The sequence below is a fragment of the Phascolarctos cinereus genome, unplaced genomic scaffold (assembly GCF_003287225.1).
Source record: "Phascolarctos cinereus isolate Bilbo 61053 unplaced genomic scaffold, phaCin_HiC Scaffold_7;HRSCAF=346, whole genome shotgun sequence".
NCBI lineage: Eukaryota > Metazoa > Chordata > Mammalia > Diprotodontia > Phascolarctidae > Phascolarctos > Phascolarctos cinereus.
Window position 1 is genome coordinate 183,897,281 of NW_027556180.1, and position 22,407 is coordinate 183,919,687.

Sequence of the window (22,407 nt, forward strand, 5' to 3'; positions counted from 1 at the left end):
TATGATAGTAAAAACTCTCATTGACAAAAGAAGAAGAAGAAGAAAGAAGAAGAAGAAGAAGAAGAAGAAGAAGAAGAAGAAGAAGAAGAAAAGAAGAGGAGGAGGAGGAGGAGGAGGAAGGGAAAGGAGGAGGGGGAAGGGGAGGAGGAGGAGTTTGATTTAGAAATATTTTAAACTCAATAGGAAAACAGACAGGAGATTAGAGAAGGAGATTTGAGTGGGAATATAGTATTGGGGAGTGAATCAACATAAGTAAAACAGATTTCATCTTCAAAGAGTGAATTGCAAAGGGGAATTATATGGGTTAAAAGGCAAATATAAGAACAAGTGATCAAAGTCTGACCAAGGAAAAGAGAGGAAGATAAAATAAGGAGATTACTCAGGTTATAGCTCACTCATGTTTGACACGATCTTCTTGTTATTCACTTCAGCTTTATAAAGAAGGGAGCAGAGGCAGCTAGGTGGCACAGAAGATAGAGCACCCACCCTGGATTCAAGAGGACCTGAGTTCAAATCCGGCCTCTGACACATAGCACTTACTAGCTGTGTGACCCTGGGCAAGTCACTTAACCCCGCTGCCTAACCAAAAAAAAAAAATAAAAAAAAATAAAGAAAGGAGCAAGGGCAGGGCAATGAGGAGAAAGAGCACAAGAGGATAGGATGGAGATCAATACAAAATCAGTTATCAATCCTGAAGGCAAATGTCTCACCCAAATGAACTCACCCATAAAATTGATGAGGATAGAATGCTTTAGAAATTGGAATCTAGTAATGGTATTTATAAAAAGTACACTTGAAACGTAAAGTTTCAGAGATAAAATAGGGGGTTAGGACAGAATCGATTAAGCCTTCTGTGAATTAAAAATAAAGCCGAGGTAACAATTATGATCTAAAGGGGAAAGGAAGACAGAGTTATAAGAAATAAATAAGAAAGCTATGTTATACTTTACAGTATTGTAAATATCAATAGACAAAATGTAAAACTATAATCATTATATATATAAACATACTTTTTCAGACTTGCACAAATCTAACAAAAATATAAGCAATATAAACAAGAAGCTCTGTCTCTGCAGAGAATTTCAGGAAAAAAAACCAAGATAGATCTGTGGAGATTACTGAATAACAATTGAAAGGATTAAAGAATTACACATATTTCTAAGCTATACAAGATAGCTTTGTAAAAACTGGCCATGTACTATGGCACAAAAACCTCATAAATAAGTATAGAAATATAGAAATATTAAGGAGATCCTTTACTGACCATGAAGAAATAAAAAGTATATCCAACAAAGAGAATTTCAAGAAAATATTCAAATTTAATTAGAAATAATAAGTGAATGATTAGTGGATAGAACATATCTCGTAGAAACAATATATAGTTCTGTCAAAGAAAATTATAATAGTTAAGGAAATGATCATATTTTGGGGTACATTGAACAGTTCTTTGAAGGAAAATGTAAATTTCTGAGTACTTTAATCAGTAAAAGTGAAAAAGAATGTATTAACAAAATAAAATTGCAGTTAAAAAAACTGGAAAAGTACACACAATACACACACACACACACACACACACACACACACACACACACACATACACATATGTAACAGCTAACTACCAAAACAGAAATTCTGAAAATCAAGGAAAAGGTAAACAAAATTGAAAACAAAACAAAACAAAAAGGTATTGAATTAATACATAAAACTAGGAGTGTTTGGGTAAAAAGAAAGAAGGAATTCACTTTCAATAAAAAAAATAAAAAGGAAGATTTATAACAAATGAATAAAGGAAATTAAAAACTAGTTTGCTTGATTACATGCCAACAAAACAGATGAAGTTTTGAGTATCTATAGAAATATAAAATATCCAATTGGAACAAAAATACATATCTTAGATAACTTGATTTTAGAAAAACAAATTAAGACAGAAATGAACTCCCAAAGAAAAAAAGACCAGGTTGAATTGCAAGTAAATTTTATGAAACATTCAAAGAAGATTTAATGCTAATATTACATAAGCTATTTGCAAAAATAAGAACAGAAAATATTCTATCAAATTCCTTTAATACATCAAATATGTTCTTGATACCTCAATAAGGGAGAGACAAAACACAGAAGAAAATGACAGACTAATATCTCCAATGAATTTCAGCTCAAAATTTTAGAAATAAAACATTATCAAAAATGATAAAGCAAAGTATAGAAGATATGATACACTATCATCAGACTCTTTATATCAGAAATGCAAGATTGAATCAGTATCAGGAAAACTGTAAACTATATACATTTACATAAAATGATTAAAAATCCCAATATCAATAGACGCAAAAAAAAACTTGTGATAAAATGTTAATATAAAATATTAAATGGTCTTTTCATTAATATGGTAAAGTACCTATTGTAATCAAAGAGCCAGCATTATATTTAAAAGGGATAAAGTAGGAGTGTAGGAAGGGTATCCATTATCACCACTATTATTTGATATAATTTTAAAATTACTAGCTATTGGAATAAGAGAAGAAAGAAATTGAAAAAATAAAAACCAGGAGGAGGAAACAAAGTTATTTCTTTTTTGCAAATGATATGGTGGTCCATTAGAAAACCCTTGAGATTTGACTAAAATTAATTGGAACAAGCAGAGTAGCAAAATATAAAGTAAATTATATATGTCACCAGCTGTTCTGTATATTACTGACAGTAATTGTTGTCCTTCATACTCGAGAGGACCAAAATGACATCATGATTTTGGGGTCAATGTACAATGTGTCCCACTGTAGCTAATTACATGAGTACAAGCTTGGAAGACTCCATTGTAGCTCAGACACAAATAGTCCATAATAATATTTGGAATAGAGATGTCTCTAAATTTGTGCACCTCACATTTCTTCTGAGCTACTGCTCATAGAGCACAACAACTTTTTTGATGCAGGCATGCCATGCTGGGTAGTCCTATCCAGTGTCTCCCATGTCTCAGAATCAATTCCAAAGTCCTTCAGAGAGACCTTGAAATTGTCCTTGCATCACTTCTTCTGACCTCCATGTGAGCACTTGCCTTGTATGAGTTCTCCATAGAATAGTCTTTCAGGCAAATATAAGTTTGGCATTGGAACAACATGACCAATCCAAGTTGTACTCTCTGCAGTAGAGTTTGAATGCTTGGCAGTTCAGCTTGAGACAGGACCTTAGCGTCCAGTACCTTATCTTGCAATGTGATCTTCAGAATCTTCCTAAGACAATTCAAATAGAAATGATTCACTTTCCTGGCATGCTGCTGATATACTAGCCAGGTTTCACAGGCATACAATAATGAGATCAGCACCACAGTTCTATAGACCTTCAGTTTGGTAGGCAGTCTAATATCTCTCCTCTCCCACACTTTCCTTTGGAACTTCCCCAACACTGAGCTAGCTCTGACAATGTATGCATCAACCTCACTCTCTATATATACATCCCTGGGAAGTATGCTGCCAAAGTAAGTGAACTTATCCACAGTATTCAAAATTTCTCCATTTGCTGTAATGATAGTTTTACTTATGGTTGGTGTGGTGCTGGCTGATAATGATATTATCCACAAAATCCAGAAGGAATGCATAGAAAAAATTCATCCACCGTAACTATACAATGTGCATAACATTTGAGATTATACCTACAAGAAATAGAGAAGCTATATGAATGTAATTATAAAACTTTTGCAGGAAAAAATAGTGCAATAATTAGAAAGATAACTAACTTTTATAGCTGGAGCACACCAGAATAATAATGACCATGACACCTATCTTAATTTATCTTTTCAGTACCATACCAATCAGACTACTAAAGGATTACTTTATAAACCATATATATATATATATATATATATATATATATATATATATTTCATCTAGAAAGATAAAAGACCAAATATCTCAAGGGAAATACATTAATGAAAAGAGTAGAAAGCTCTGAAACTATGCTACAAAGTATCAAGTAGAATTATTTGGTACTACTTAACAGAGAAATCAACCATTAGAACAAATGCAACACAGAGAAGCAAACATACACTGTAGCATAGTATTCAGTAAAATCAAAGATTCGGATTACTCAGATGAAGATCCAAAAACAGTTGGGAAATGGATAAGCAGTCTCATATCATATACCATAAAACAATTACCAGGTGGATATCAAAGCTAAATATAAAAGATTACATCATAAATAAATTAGAAGAGCTATACAGGAAATCCCCTTTGCAACTGATTAAAGGATAAATTCACGTCCAAACAAGGGATAAAGAGAATAATAGAAGATAATATGGATAATTTCTGTTATGTAAAATGTAAAAAAAAAATATGCAAAACTAATGCCATTAAAATTAGAAAATAAACAGTTAACTGTGCAAAATCTTCATAGAACTTTTCCCTGGTAAAGAGGAAGGAACAAATAGAAACCATTACAGACATACAAGTAGGCATTGAAAAGGAGGACACAAGTTCATATCCAGCCTTAGACACACAACACTCACTAGATGTGTGACTCTGGGCAAGTTACTTAACTTGTCTCACAAAAAAAAAATGCACTTCTTCCCAGTGACTGTGGGTTAAAATTTAGATTTTTAATTTTTTTCTGTTCTTTGCCCTCTTTTTTTTTAAAAAAAATTCATTTCATTAAATAATTCCCAATTTTAACAATCATTTTTAAAAGTTTTTGAGTTTCAAATTCTCTCCTTCCCTATTCTTGAAGGAATTTTACTCAGTTTCTTGACTGAAAATGCTCCTCTCTGCCCTTGAACTATGACAAGGAAGTGGGATATAGGAAATGGAGTTGCCAAACAGTATCAGGTCGTACATTCAAAGGAATACCCCATAACCTCTTTCTGAGTAGTTTTCAGATCCCCTTACTATCCCTAGCTTGAAAGCTCCCAAATCTTCTGCTGCTTCTGTCTCCATCAACTAATTCCACCACTGGCCTTTCATCCACATAGGCAAGCCTCCTCCCTCATGTCACAGATCTGTCTTTCTGACCTCCTGTGTTGTCTTGGGCTGGAAGAATGTACGACTCTGACTTTTTGTTAGCTCTACCAATCCAGTAGGCTATTCTTGGTTGTAACCCCAACTCTTTTGCATTCCAGAATATCATATTCTAAGACTTCCAATCCTTTGATGTAGAAGCTGTTAAATCTTAAGTGAATCTGTTTGTGACTCCATAGTATTTGAATGGTTTCTTTCTTGTTGCTGTCTTTGACCTTGGAGCTCTGGAATTTGGCTATAATATTCCTGGGAGTTTTTATTTGGGATCTCTTTCAGGAAATGATTGATGGATTTTTTCAATATCTATTTTACCCTTTGGTTCTAGGATTTCAGGGCAGTTTTCCTGGATAATTGTTTGAAATATGATACCTAGGCTTTTTTGTTTGATCATGGCTTTCAGGTAACATAATTCTTAAGCTATCTCTCAATCTATTTTTGAGGTGAGTTGTTTTTCTAATAAGATATTTCATGCTTTCTTCCATTTTTCCCATTCTTTTGACTTAGTTTTATTTTTTCCTGCTGTGTCATGGAGTTATTAGCTTCTGCTTTCCCAATTCTAATTTTCAAAGAATTATTTTCATCAGTGAATTTTTGTACCTCCTTTTCCATTTGGCCAATTCTATTTTTTAAAGTATTTTCATCAGCATTCTTGTGCCTTTTAAAAAAAACAAGCCATTAATTGTCTTTTCATAATTTTCTTTCTTGCTTTCATTTCTTTGCCTGTTTTTCCCTCTACTACTTTTATTTTATTTTGAAACTATTTTTAAAATCTCTTCCAGGAATTCATGTTGGACTTATGTCCAATTCACATTTTTCTTTAAGCCAGTCTTCATAGTTATTTTAATTTCATTGCCTTCCTCTGTGTTTGTGTCTTCATCTCCTCTGTCATCATAGTAGCTTTCTATGGTCAGGTTCTTTTTTTGTTGTTTGCTCATTTTTCCACCTCATTTCTTAATTTGGAAATTTATGATAATGTTTGTCTCTGATAATGGTTTGGGGAAGAAAGGGCTCTGTCTCAAGCTTCAGGCTTTTTTTCGCTACTGTTTTCAGAGCTAATGCTGAGGGTTTGGAAGCTTTCTGTGCTTTCAAAGTTGTTTGATCTAAGGAGAAGAGTGGTCACTGCTTCCTTGGTCTGCATTCTTATCCTTATCTAGGAAGGGCCTTTAATGCCTTGGGATTGCAATAAATACTGCTCCTCAGGGCCCCTCCTCACTTTGCACTGGAAATTATTCTGTTCTTCAGGATCTCTGATCCTTTGGGACAAGAATGATACTATCCCTCAAGGCTTTTACTCCTTCTTGACTGAAAGTGCTTCTCTCTGCCCTTGAACTATGACATGGAAGTGAGTATAGGTAATGGAGTTGCCAAGTAGCTTCTAGCCCTACATCCATAGGGATATCCCATAATCTCTTTCTGAGTAGTTTTCAGATCCCCTTACTATCCTTAACTTGAAAGCTCCCAAATCTTCTGCTGCTTCTGTCTCCATCACCTAATTCTACCACTGGTGTTTCATCTATATAGGTAAGCCTCCTCCCCCATGTCACATGTCTCTCTTTCTGTCCTTCTATGTTGTATTGGGCTTGAAGAATGCCTGACTCTGACCTTTTGTTTTCTCTATCAATCCAGAATTTGATTTGAGGCATTATTTTAAAGTTATTTGGAGAGGAATGTTGGAAGAGCTCAGCTGAGTGCTTCTCTACTCCTCCATCTTGGCTGTCCTCCTCCACCCCCCAGTTTGTTCTTTTACCCTCATAAGTTTGGTTAAATACACTCATTTTTTCCAATATTAAAAATTCAGTTTCTTATTCTAAAGTTATGAATAATTAATTAAAGAACTTAAAAAATTTCACATCCCTAAAACATTAGCTAAAAATGAAAAATTTTCACCCACCCCTGGATAGGTAACATAGAACTTTCATTAAAATCAAAAGATGTGTATATAAGAAAATCCTCTATTTTAAAGAAAGATAGCCTCAGCCAGGAAACATGGGTTGAAGTCTCACCTCTGACATACTGGATGTGAGACCAGTAACTTAACCTATCTGCTCTAGGCAACTCTTTAAGACTATAAGTTGCAAAGAAGGTGCTGATCTGCATGGTAAAGACAGCTTCCTTACCTGGGAGTTCCTGATACCAATCACATCACAAGTCCAAACTCCATCTTTGGAAATAGCTTTGAATGAATGGATGTTATGTTTATGATATAAACAATATAATTTTAAGCATATTGAAATAAACTACTTATTACTCACAAATGTCTATTGCCTAGAAAGTAATATTTTTGGTAGGTTTATACAAAAATACTGAAATAGAAAAAGGATAAACAGGCTTAAATCGATTAATGTGAAATGCTTTTTAGGTCCTGGAATAATGAAAAAGGAATAGATGCAATAATGGAGTAAAAATGAATCCCAAACAATAAATGAATATTATTATCCTCTAAGACAGGAGTCCTTAACCTAGGTTCCATTAACTTGTTAAAAAAAATTTATATAACTCTATTTCAATATAATTGAATTAGAGGCAGCTAGAAGAGATAGTTGGTAGAATGCTGATTCTGGAAACAGGATAGACCTGAATTCAAATTCTGCCTCAAGCAATTTACCATCTACGTGACCCTGAGTAAGTCAATTCCATAAAAAAGGAATAATAACACCTACCTTGAAGGATTGTTATGAGGATTAAAGGAGATAATAATTTGCAAAGCTCCTAGCACAGTGCCTGGCACATAGTAGGTGCCATATAAATGTTAATTTCCTTATCTTCTTTTCCCCTTCCCTTCTTTTGTAATCCTATGTATTATATTTTATGCATTTAAGAACATTATTCTGAGAAAGGGTTCATAGGCTTTGAAGGGTACATGACACAAAACAGTTAAGAATCTATCATCCAAGTGATAAAACATGTTGCAGAGATAATACATAACATAATTATGAATGCTATAATAACAGAAAATTGAGAAACTAGAACTCTTTCAAAGTTTTCCTACATATCAGAGGAGAAAGTTCTTACAACAGTAGTTGTGGGAAATGGACTGCAAGTTTTTTATTTTATTTTTTTGCTGCCCATTATTTAGTTCTGATCCTATCCTCCCCCAATTTCATCTACCTCTGAGTCGTGTCCCAGAGAGGAAATGTCGCCCTTTTGGCCAGTCTTGTCAATTTCAGTTCAACAAGCATTATTCAATGACTAATACATATTCTTAGCACTGTGCCAGGTGTAAGGCCAAAATGAAATGGTCTCTACCATCTGCTTTCTGGATTTCCTGCTCAAGATGACAAAACCCAAGGGGATTATAGACACAGTGGTTGAATGATTTGCCTCCTGCCTGAAACTCAAGTGGATTATACCCTACATTACATAGAATTATTATAATCTCTCCCTCAATATTGGGGTTAGTAACTTCTCCTAAGGCAATGATATCATGGACTTCTGTCCTAGGCTTACTCATATCTTATATTTAGAACCTAGCTGAGGCAGTAATCTGTCATTCTGTACCTATATAATAGCATTCCTCTAAGCTTTCCCATTCTCTTCTGTTAAATATCTAGTCCTACTGCTCTATCACTCCCTCAAATGGGTATCAGTGGATTCTGGATCTCACTTCAGTATGAAGATTATATTAAGAACTATTTTAGCCTTCTGGAATTTGTCTACAGACCATCTCAGATGCAAGATACCTCAATATGTGTGGTAGTGAATTAAAAGTGCTAAAAGAATGTTAGACTACTCCCTATAATTATATCATGCTTGCAAATATGGAGAGTGGCTCAGGAGACTTGAGTTAAAACAATAATTCAGTCTATGAATAACCAATAGCATCTTTGTTCTTTGTTTTGCTAATGTTTATATAATACATTTGCAAAGTCCTTCACGTAAGTTATTGAATTTAATCCTCTCAACAACCTTGTGAAGTAGAGCCTATTATTATTTTACAGATGGGAAAACTAAGACTGGGAAAGTTTAAGTGACTTGCTCAAAGAAATATAACTATTGTCTGAGGCAGAATTTAAACTCAGATCTTACTGATTTTAAGACCAGCAGTCTAACCACTATTTCCTAGTATTTCCAAGAAAGAGAGAACTCTTATGCCTACACCAACTATTTATTATTCTATGCTGTTTAATTGCTTTTGTTTATTTTTCCTTATGTCCTAAAAGCTTTTTTCCTATTCCAAAATTATAGGTGTCTTTACCTATAACTTTCTGTCATACATTCTTACAGCCCAAGACAACACAGGAGGTAAGTGTTCATATGAATCTAATAGCTCCATGATACTTGGAATCATGCATAAGAGACTTATCAATTTCTTTGTTAACATAACGTTGAGGTAGTGATAGGAGAAATGAACATTTCAATCCCATATAGCAAATTATAATACTCAAAGATCCCAAAGTTTGGGCATAAACATAACATATAATACTTTTCTTCCCCATGTCCCACTCACTACCATAGAACTCTTGGGGAGCAAAGGGAATTAATGCAACTGAGAAATGGGAATACTCAATGTACAAAAGAAAGTTAGGAAACCATCTTTGGAGCTGTTGCCCACTGCTGCATGAATTTTGACAGACTTACTCTGGAGAACGGAACTACCTCAAGCTCCAATACTCCTGAATTGACAGATTGTTAAAAAAAAAAAAGGTACTTCAATAAATTTCATTTATATACATATGTTTGTCCATGGACTTTGTCAACTTCCTCCCCTCCTTAGCATGTATTCTGATTTACCAAAGAATCACTTATTTATAGAGGCATTTGCCAAGAAATGTGAGAATTAAAATGAGTAGAGACACTTAACAATTTCCAACATAGGAAAAATCCTATGCAATGAGGTAGCATTTCAGAGACTGGCAAGGGGATTGGCTGAATCACTATTTACAAGTCTTCTACTCCTTGTCTAGATTGTCTTCACCCTTCTTCCCACTAGCGGGCTAACAGACTTGAGCTGTAAGGAAGCCAGTTGTTCAACTAACATATTCATTGTTTGAGTGGGGCAACCGCCCTACCTGGCCAGAGAGGTGGAAATCAGGAAACAGCTGAAAAAGTATTTACTCTTCCTTGAAAGAGCATTTACATATTCAACCTTAAGTTAGGTAATCCAAGGGATAGTGTTGAACTTGGGGGTCAAAGAGACCTGAGTTTGAATCCTGCTTCAGGTATTACTTTGTGATCTTGGGCAAGTCATTCCTACTTCCTCAGTTTCCTCATTTGAAAAATAGGGATAATAAATAACAGCACCTATCTTACAGGGTAGTTGTAAGGATAAAGTGAGATAACATATGTAAAATGTTTTACAAATCACAGAGCCCTATGTAAATTTGAGATGATGATGATGATGATGATGATTACTTCCATTAAGCCTATTGCTTCTAAATGATAGTGGTTGTGATGATACCCAACTAATGCTCAAGATAGGCAGCTAAGTAACACAGGAGAGTGTTGGTCCCTTGACTCATTTAGCTAAGTTGAAATCTGACCTCAGATACTTACTATTTGTATGACCCTGGGCAAATCACTCAACCCTGTTTGCCTCAGTTCCTCATCTGTAAAATGAGCAAACCACTCCAGTATCTTTGTAACAAAAAATTGGACACAACTGAACAATGACAAAATATAACACACAGCATCTTACAATAGGTTACATAGTGACCAAATACATAGAATATGTGCAGAGTATACTACACATAGCACCAAAAGCAGCAACACATGCATAAGATGGCATAGTGCTATAAATAACAAAGAAACATAATATGGACACACTGTCAAGTTGGTATTTCAGGAAGTTTACTTTGATAGCATTTTTTATAGGATAAACAAAAGAGGCGGAAAAGCCTACTGGGAAAGAACTAACAATACAAGAATGAGGTGATAAGGTCCTGATTTAGGTAGAAAGGTAGTGGAATAGGAGGGCAATTAGAAAGGAAGAGTTAATGATTGCAAAGCACTGTAGAAATAGGAATTATTTTTTAAAATACATGTGTGAAATCCTAAAGAAATATAGGATAAATTAGGTACAATTTCCTTTGCAAAATCATCATTCACATTATGCTTTTGAGTTATGGATGTCCTCTAGGGTTTTATCCTCATGTTTCTAAAATCTCATTGATTATAAGTTCCAGTGGTAGGGAACCTGTGGCCTCGAGGCCAATTGTGGCCGTCTAGGTCTTCAAGGGTGACCTTTTGACTGAATCCAAACTTAATCAAACAAATCCCCTTAATGAAAGGATTTGTTCTTTAAAACTTGGACTCAGTCAAAAGGCTGCACCCAAGAACTCAGAATACAACTTATGGCCTGTACAGATGGCACCCAATCTTGCCTGACAACCAGCTGAATATTCTACTTGGATGTTTCATTGGTGTCTCAAACTCCCCATGTTCAACACAGGCCTAATTCTATTCTCTCTCCCTCCATGATCCAGAAATTCAAATCATCATTCACTTTTCCCCTCACCTGCATATATAGGTCCTCAAAATATGAAGGTTAATATGACAGATGGCAAATGTCATTCAGGGGGAAGATCAACTATTATCTAAAATGATAGCCTCCAATTTCTTTTGGTTGCACACCCCATCAATAGAAAATTTTGAGCACAAACCCCAATATGTGTATATTTATTCATTTATAAATAATACATACATACTATTATACTACTGATTATTTGCATCATAAAATATATACAAAAATATAAATTTTAAAAAGATGAGCTAAAAGTGAAATAAATACATGATCCTAGAATCAATTGGAAAACATTGGAGTCATGGAGTAAAAGTGTGAAATGGGGTTATACATGATTTAGGGAAATAATAATAATAATAACTAGCATTTATACAGTGCTAGAAGAAAACTATTTTCTCATTTTATCCTCACAACAACCTTGGGAGGTAGGTGCTATTATTGCCCTCATTTTACAGACGAGAACAGTGAGACAGACATCTGTTAAGTGGCTTGCCCAGGGTAACAGAACTAGTGAGTCTCTGAGGCCAGAATTGAATTCAGTTCTTTCTAACTATGGTTACAGAAGTTCCGCTAGATCACCTAGCTGTCTCCAGCAAATCATATTTAATCCTAGAGTCAAAGGGGAAACTGTTGTTTATTGAGTAAGAGAATGACATGGTCACACCTGCACTTTAGAAAAAACCACTTTGATAGCTGTATAGAAGAAACATTAAAGAAGAGAGGGTTTGGGGTAGGTGGTGGATGGAGACTAATTAAAAGGCTATTGCAATAATCCACAAGAGAGGTATTAGGGCCCTGAACTTTGCTGATGACTGGGTGAATAGAGAGAAGAGAGTGTGAGCCATATGGAGAAAGAAAAGACGATAATGGATAGCTGATTGGATATGTAGGGTGAAGGAAAGTGATGAATAAAGATGACACTAAGGTGATGAGAACCTGGGGAACTAGAAGGGTGGTGGTACCATCATTGTTCTCAACAATATTGGTGAAGATTGGAAGAGGAGTGGATCTGAAATACCATTTCAATATCTTTCCCTCAAACCTTCCAAACTTCTCATATTCTGTCCCACCCAAAATGAGAAGGGGGAAGGCAAAGCTCTTATTCAATAGTCACTGCCCCCTGAGTACAGAACCTAAAATCAAAAGGCAACTGTGTCAGCTACAAGGTGATCTAGAGGGCTCAGAATAAAGGTGGAATTTTTCCAGTGGTACTCGCACAGCTGCTGCTCTGGTGCCTGGGAGACCTGAGGTGCTTATATCTACCTTAGAAGAGGGGAGATTGAGAACCTGCACAGACTCTACAGGTATAGGGAGATGTCAGTCAACAAGCAATTATTAAGTACTCAGTACCCACCAAGCATTGTGCTAAATGCTAGGGGTGCAAATAAAGGAAAAGACATAGTTCCTGCCCTCAAGGAGCTCACGTTGTAATCAGGGAGATTACAGAGAAAAAAGCCATGTATGTGCAAGATATAAGCAGTGTAAGTGGGAGGTATTCTTAGAGGGAAAGGCTCTAGCAGTTGGGAAATAAACTGGAAATGTTCGTAAAGTGGATTTGAAAAGCGAAGTCACTGTTATAATATGCCCATCTTCCAAAGAATCATTCCTTATCTATCACAGTCAATTGAATACCAGTTATGTGCTAGTGTTTATCCAAGATTTATGCAGCAGTCCCATGAATTCCTATTCAAAGTTATTCTCCAAAGTTTTCTGTTACCTTATATTGAGCAGTTATTAAGCTTGAAGAATATTTAACAGACATGATGGTATGGAATTGTTTGACTGAATAGTAACACTAGCTACTCCTTCTTTGTGGTCCCCACCCTGGTGTGAGCAGAGCCAACTCATTCCCAACTCCTCCATTTGGCATCTTTTGGGCTGGACTTTACCCTTAGTCACCACCCTCCTCTCTGCCTCTTTGTCAGTGGAGGAGGAAGATGAGGTTCTTAAACCTTCTCAGAAAGAACAATGAGAAGTGAGATGTCCAAAATCACCATCTCTAAGGTAAGCTCCCACTTACCAAGCCATGTTGCTCCTTTGTACCCAGGTTAATCCAGGGTGATCCAGATTAATTTTGATCTCTGCTTCTGGGAAATTGAATAACATGCTATTGATAAATATAATAAACATTTCCTGGATTCGTCCCAAGCCTCCAGCTGTTGAAAATCTAAGAAAATTAAAATAAATTTCTCTCTCTGTCTCTCGCTGTCTGTCTGTCTGTCTGTCTGTCTCTCAATAGGCTCCCTCTCTAAGTTCAGCTGCCTTTGAATTCATGAAATACATAGTCCACACAGATCAATAATGAATTAAGCTAATCACAATTTTGTCATAATATTGGATTTTAGAAGTCAGGTGAACCAAAAGAGACTTTAAAGAATCAGATAAGCTTCAGAATGAATACATGTCATCATTTTTGTTTTTATGAACAAAGGACAGATATAGTCTTTTTTCCACAGCTCCAGGTAGTTTTGTATTGTTCACAAGCCTTTCCCCAGAAACTAGTCACTACTGGGGTAGTTGCAATGGCAGTCCTGAGCACCTGGCCAGTACCTGCTTCCCCAATTTCTCTATTCATTAACTTGTGACTGCTCTACCACCAAGGCTGTGCACTCTCCCCAGTGATGTGGCAATTCATTCTTGGCCTTTTTTTAGGGTTAACTCTAAACGTGCTTGTACTTTCTTTTACGTCAGGCACTCCAGTATGAGGACCTTTACTTTTCCCTCTCCTTTAGGAAGAAAAGGGACTAAGCTTCAACGGACAGACAGACTCATGGCTTTCCAACGGTTCAATGGATACATATTGGTAAACCCACTCTTTCCTCTTTTTTGTTTTGCATTTTTTTTTTGGTGAGGCAATTGGGGTCAAGTGACTTACTCAGAATCACACAGCTAGTAAGTGTTATGCGTCTAAGGCTGGATTTGAACTCAGATCCCCCTGATTCCAGGCCAGCGCTCTATCCACTGCACCACGCAGCTGCCCACACTCTTCCCTCTTTAAAATAGAATAGATGAGATTAAAGTAGGTTACAAATAAATTGCACTTGGATTTTAGTGGAAATTAATAACAGGAATTTTCCCTTTCCGGTAAAGTATATTTAAAGCACATTTTTGTGAAGAAGAACGATGACTTTTTTCTAACTGGATTAACAGTTCACTTGTTAAAGATTAGTAAAGCAAAGTCATTGAAGATAATAGAATTTGAGAAGAAAGGGCCATAATATTTTTAGGACTATGGTAATCCCATTTTCTTAAGTCACTGGAATAATATTTCACATTCTAGTGTCTACAAAAATGTATTGCTTTGCTTCCCAACTTAAAACAACGACAACAACAAACTCTGACATATCAATGCTGGTTGTACGTCACTAGAGATAACTCTCAAGATATAATAACTACAAATTACAGAAATATGTGTCTTGTAAAACAGAACAGATACTTGAGTAATCATGAGCACCAAGAGAGGAAAAACTAACCCAAATAACTCTTTTTGTCTGTCAGATTTAATTTGAGTTTGACTGTGCACAAGCTGAGAAATCCTTTGCAGCTGGTCAAGACATTGGAGTGTGGTACAATGAAAAACAAGGCTGCACAGGTAGAAAAGGAATAAAACACAAAGTTATCATGCTAGCTTTTGTTTTAATATATGTACTCAAAACTACTCCAGAAAAACTGGAGAGATAACTGTGGCATGACTAGGAAGTATTAAGGAGTCCAACAAGGATTAGACTGACTTAGGAATATACCCTGATCTTGTAAACTGTGACCTTTTTAGAGGAAGACAGAACAGCTGACAATGTTCTAAGACTTGAACTTGCAGAACATTTTCCAATCTGCATGAGTAGAGAGAGTTTTCTAATTGAGAGTTTAAGAGCTAGTGCAGTACAGTAGAAAGTGCTAGATTTGGGCTCTGGGTTCATATCCCAGTTCTGCTCTTTAGTACCTGTATGACCTTTAACAAATCATTTAACCTTTGGGGACTTCAGTTTCTTCATCTGTAAAATGGAGTGATTGCATTGGCTAAGATCCCTTATATATGTAATATTCTCTGTCTGCATGATTATATTACATTCTCAATCATTTGCAGGATAAGGTAGCAACTCTTAGCCAACAAGCATTTATTGAATTCTTACTCTTTTTCATTAGGAATAAAAAAAAAAGCAACCCCTCCTTCACCCCCACATTCCCTCCTCTAAAGGAGTATACATTTTACTGGGGGGAGATTATGTGTAAAAACTTAGATATATACAAGATATAGACAAAGTTAGAAAGAAAATCAGAAAGGGCTAGGACTTAGCAGCTGCAGAGAATGAGAAAGGCCTACTGCAAAAGTGGAATTTGAGCTAAATCTTGAAGGAAGTTAAGGAAAGTAAGAGCATTCCAGGAACAGGGGACAGCCAGAGCAAAGCCACAAAGGTAGGAGATAAAGTAATGTGTTGAAATAACTACAAATAGGCAGTGGAGTTGAATTCGTAGAGTGTGTTTATTGTTTAGTCATGTCTAATCCCAGTTGGGATTTTCTTGGCAAAGATACTGGAGTAATTTACCATTTTTTATTTCACATATGAGCAAACTGAGGCAAACAAGGTTAGATGACTTGCCTAGGGTCTGAATAAGTGTCTGAGGCCAGATATAAACTCAGGAAGATGAGTTTTCCTGACTCTAGGCCCAGAACGCCTGTGCCTCCTGTAGAATATAAAGGAGAATACTGAAAGAGTAGACAAGGTCAGTTAATGAAGAACTTTAAATGTTAAACAGAGAAGTTTATATTTGATCCTAGAGGGAATAGGGAGCTTCCTTAATCAGTAAGTGATATGGTCAGACATACGTTTTAGAAAAATCACCTTGGAAGTTGAGAGGGGGATGGATTAGAGTAGGTAGATACCCAAGGTAGGGAGACCAGTTAAAACAGGGTGACAACCTTTTTTGTTTCACTTGGCAGTTGAGAAAAGTCTATAGATTCCTCAGAATAACATTTTAAATTCGTAAAATACATAGGACTACAGAGGAAATAGATATCAAAAACAATTTTTCCCAAAGTTCACAGACCCTAAGTAAATAACTTCTGAGTTAGGTTATTGCAGCATAGGATTGGATATACAGATCTGGTGATTTGCTATTTGCATCAAATGCAGTGAACCCATTGAAGCTGATGAGGTTCACTGAGAAAAAGTGTAGGAAAAGAACGGGAGATGGGTCAGTATTCTGCTGTGGGATCCTAACATAGTTAGATGACAATCTAGAGTAGGCATACATAGTAACATTCAACTTCCTGACTTTACCGTTTTTTGTTGTTGTTGTTGTTTTTGCAGGCAAACTCTAAAATAAATAGTAACTTAGTTTGCAAACATATCATTCAAGGAATAAGTTCATTCTACTATAGAAACTTCCAAAATAAAAACATATATAGATCCCATTAAACACTTCTTGTTTTCCAACAAAAGTTGAGAAAAATTGGCCAAATATTTGATCGAGATAGCCTGAAAGATATAGGAAAATGCTGGCAAAACCATGACTAGTCATGCTTATGTCGCATTACCTATCAAACTACCTATCGTCTAATGCAGTGGAAGGGAGTGCTTACTTACTTAAAGATGACCTCATATGTTATGAAAATTATACGTAAAATCTTTTATATGTTCAAAGCTTATTCTGTGACATACTGAAATAGAGAAAGGGTACCCCACAAAGCTTTTCTGTTCCAGTTTTCCTTGTACTTGCAAGAGTTTCTGATGCTAAATGAACTCAATAAACAACTTTGCTCTCTCAAATAATACATTATTCTTGCTAGCAGGATGTTTGGATTCATGCCAAGGTAGGGGGAAAACAAAACCAAACCATGGTCAATAGAGAAAGAGTATACCAGGCAGGCTGACACCTGCTTTTACTATAGTCATAAATCATTGTAAATCTGGCATTGATTAATTGGTCTCGTCCTAAAACCTCCAGAATTCTTATAAAAATCCTGGTTAAAGGATGATTACAATATTAACAGTAGATATGATAGGATAAATTTTCAAAACACTATCTGCAGGTAAAGACTTACAGATATAATATACCACAGCGAGCAAGGTTCTGGTTGTTTACATTTTTAAAAGTTATTTAGTTTCTTTTGTCAAAGTCTTCATTCATTTTCTTTTTTATCTCAGGTCTACAACTGAGCCTGAGAAAGTGAAGATGATATGTTCTACATCCTCCACCTGTCAGTACTGACAGCAAAGAAACAAAAACCTCATTGTAGATGCCCGAGTTATGATGTCTAATTCTTCAAAGTTTATGGCTAATGACCAGATTTTGCATCAGTAATTTAAGCTAGGACCTTCAATAGGTTATAATACACCACTATGGCTTTTTGGCTTTCACATATGATCATTCTCCATAGAGATTATGCAGTTAATTCTGACAATAAGCTTTTAAGTTTAGTACTATTATCTGCTGAATATTACTTTCTCATTGCTTGAGTGTCTGCCTTTCGACCTCCATCCCCACCTTCTTCAAAGACTGCATTTTCCCCCTCTAATTTTTCTGTTTTTCATTTGACATATTTTGTTTGAAAGTGAAATTTGGTGTAAAAACTATATAGTGAGCACCTGCTCTGTTAAAGGTACTGTGCATGTACCTTTATAACTCAGAAAAAAAATGATAGGTTAATCAGTAAGGGGGAGTGGAGGAGGATGAATAGATTGTTAATTTTCACAGGCTGAAATAAAGAACTAGCAATTCCTGAATCTCTAAAATGTCATTATCTTAACAAAGTCAACCTTAACATGGTTTTAGCTACCACATAACCAAAGAAAGAGAAAAAAATTATCATTATGTTCCTTTATTTTGCACTCAGAGAACAATTTCTTTTTGTTTGGGTAATTCCTTTACAACTCAAAACATATTTAGGATTTTTGGGTCCCTGTACCTCACCTGTAATTTCATTGGTTTAGAGCGCTCCCATTGAGAAAATTTCCCTTTAGTTATCCCTTCCACATCTCGACTTTCCCCATCCTGGTCAGCATAAGAAATAAAAGGGAATTTAGGGTGAGTTTTGCAGAAGCTGTAGATGACATGCAAAGGCCAGAAGATTACACAGAAAAAATTTAGGAACTCAGAAATGTGGAAAATATATGTTTAGTATTGAATAATATCAAGAAGAAAGAGAAGGAAATTTGTAAAGCCAGAAGACTTCTTCTCTAGTATGAAGGGAAGGCCAAAAAAAATTTACTTGGGTTTTCCAGATTCATTTGGTTCCATGACCCTAACCCCTTCCTCTCCCCTCATCACATGGAAGGAATAACCGTAGATCAGCACTCTATAGGGCATTTACTAAGAAATTTTGCACCACACTTTAGTGGCTTTCTTACCCTGGAAGATCCCTCTGTCCCCTGTGGCCCTCTCCTCTTCTTGGTGAGTTCCTCCCAGAACCTCCTTTTTTAGGACCTGCCCAAGATACCCACTCTCCTTCCATTCCTCTTCCAGCTATGCTCCTAACTTTCCAAACTTCTCTACCATGTGCTCTTTTCCACCCACACCCCACACCTTCACTGCTCCCTTTCAAGTGTTACATTCTCCGATTAGAATGTAAGCTCCTTGAAGCCAGGAACAGACTTTGTTTTTAGTTGTATTTGTATTCCCAACTCTCAGCATAGGGCCTGACACATAGTAAGTGCTTAATGATTACTTGTTAACTTAATGTGACTGGAAAGATTAGTGAATTGTCCAGAATTTCACAACTGGCATGGGTCTGAAGTGGGGCTTGAACTCAAGTGTTCCTGAATTAGAGACTTGCAATACTGATTCTCTCTATCAGACACACATCTAGTCAAAAGTAGGACTTGAACCCAGTTTTAGTCACAAGGATAGAAAAAGAAAGCAAATCTTTTATTGCTTAGTAACAGCTTAGTTGTTACTAACCCAAAATTGTAATTGGTATAAAAGTATAATATAATATAATATAATATAATATAATATAATATAATATAATATAATATAATATAATATAATATAATATAATATAATATAATATAATATAATATAATATAACATAACATAACATAACATAACATAACATAACATAACATAACATAACATAACATAACAGAATATAATATAATATAATATAATATAATATAATATAATATAATATAATATAATATAATATAATATAATATAATATAATATAATATAATATAATATAACATACATATAATATAATATAATAAATATATATATATATATATATATATATATATATATAATATATATATAATATAATATAATATAATAATATAATATAATATAATATAATATAATAATATAATATAGTATAGTATAGTATAGTATAGTATAGTATAGTATAGTATAGTATAATATAATATAATATAATATATAATATAATATAATATAATATAATATATGATATGATATGATATGATATGATATGATATGATATATGATAATAAAATATCATATCATATCATATGATTGGTAGAATATGATATGATATGATATGATATGATATGATATGATATGATATGATATCTTATAATAATAGCTATATTTCTACTCTGTTCCCTGCTATGATTGAATTGAAACAATTGAATTTATGTAACTGGGGAGTGACCAATGAAGGTTCAGTTCTGGGAGTAAGGGCAGAGAAGTCATTTACTATCTCTGTGACTTTGGACAAGTCAAACCTCTGCTTGCCTCAATTTCCTCAACTGCAACCTTAGAGGGTTATTGTGAGAATCAAATAAGAATTATAAAAGGCGCTACATAAATGTGTATTCCCTTCCTTTCTCTTCTCCCCAGGCCAATGTAAAACATTGACACCGACCTGTGCTGCCACTGTCCTGTGCTGCAGCAGGAACACAGTGGGTACTGCTACTGCTGGGGCCTGATTCCTCCCCCCTTATGCTGGAGTGAGCATTTCATTCTGATTCTGAGGCATGGCACTACCATCCAAACCACCCCACACCCTCATGCTGGGGCAGAATATTGCAGAAAGGAAAACAGCAATTTAGGGAAAAGTGGTTGGAGATCATGATGCATAACTTGACAAAGTTGACTAAGAAGGTTCTTGGGGCTCTCTATCTGACCTCACTTACATTTACTATTATAGCCCAGAAAACTAATAGTTCATCTATTTATAAAATGCTTTACATATATTATGTCATTTGAATCTTATACAAATAAGAATGACAAAAGGTGGAATTCAATAAATGTAAAATAGAAACTCGAAGAATATGCTTTAAGAAAATTTAAGGAGAGACTTCCAGGAGACAAGATGGTGGAGTAAGCAGGAAATCACCTAAACTCTCCCAAATTCACCTCTAACAACTATAAAAAAGGCACCTTAAAATACATTCTGGAAAGGCATAATGAACAAAAAGGGCAAAACCACTTTCTATCCCAAGACAATCTGGAAGGTTGGAAGGAAAGGTCTGTCTTACTCAGGTAAAAGGGGAACACAGTCCAGGGTAGGCAGTGTCCTGTCAGGCTAGCAGCAGGCCCTGCTTCAGCAAGCCAGTGGAAGGCCCTGAGCCCCAGTCCAGGTCAGTGACCTACTGAGGTCCTGCAGCCAGGTGTACCAGCAGCTGAGAGACCAGACCCCAATGGCTCTAGCACAAAGCCAGGTTAATGGTCAGCTCCAACCATCCCCCTCACCTAGCTCATCACCCCCCCCCAGTAGAACCAGTCCCTTACCCATGGGTACCTGTGCATCACCTAGCTCCTCCACACACCTCATAAAAGCACCGGGTGGGAGGTCCAGCTCCCCCCATGGCACCAGAACAACACCAGACCCCCCCATTCCCTTCCCAGCCAGAGCACAGCACCAGGCCTTCCCATGGGCCCAAGTGCATCACCAAGCAAGAAGCCAGACCTTCCCCCACCCCAGCCCCAGCATAGTACCAGGTGAATAATCAGACCTATCATAGTCCCAACTTAACACAAGGCTAACAGCCAGGGCTGCAGTCCTTATCAGTAGAAGTTTGGGATGGTGCCTCCTTCACCACAGAGACAGAGCTCAACTTTAAAAGTAGTGAAGTAGGCTGTAAAAAATGAGCAACTAAAACAAAAAAAGGAACATGACCATAAAAATTATTATGGTGAAGGGAAGATCAAAACACAAACTCAGAAGAGGAAAACAATGTTAAAGCACTTATATTCAAAGCCTTAAAGAAAAATGAGAATTGGCCACAGGCCCAAAGAGAATCCTGGAAGAGCTCAAAAAAGACTTTAAAAAACAAATAAGAGATGTAGAAGAAAAAAAATGGGAAAAGAAATGTGAATGATACAAGAGAATCCTGAAAAAAGAGTCAACAGCTTGATAAAGAAAGCATAGAAAAAAATGGGAAAAGATGTATAAAAGTTTGTGAATAAACAACTCCTTCAAAAGTAGAATTGGCCAAATGGAAAGGAAGGTAAAAAAGCTAACTGAAGAAAATAACTCCTTAAAATTAGATTTGGACAAGTTGAAGCTAATAATTTCATGGGACATCAAGAATCAATTAAACAAAACCTGAAAAATGAAAAAATAGAAGAAAATATAAGATATCTCATTGGAAAAACAACTGACCTGGAAAATAGATCCAGGAGAGACAATTTAAGAATTATTGGATTACATGAAAGCCATTAAAAAAAAAGAATCTGGACATCATACTTCAAGAAATTATGAAAGAAAACTACCCTGATATCAGGGGCATTTACCAGAGGGTAAAATAGATATTGAAAGAATCCAATAATCACCTCCTGAAAGAGATCCCAAAATGAAAACTCCCAAGAACATTATAGCTAAACCTTGCAACTCTAAGATCAAAGAGAAAATATTGCAAGAACCCAGAAAGAAATAATTCAAATATTGTGGAACCACAGTAAGGATTACACAGGATTTGGTAGCTTCTATTTTCAAGGATCAGAAGGCATGGAATATGATATTGTGGAAGACAAAGAAGCTGG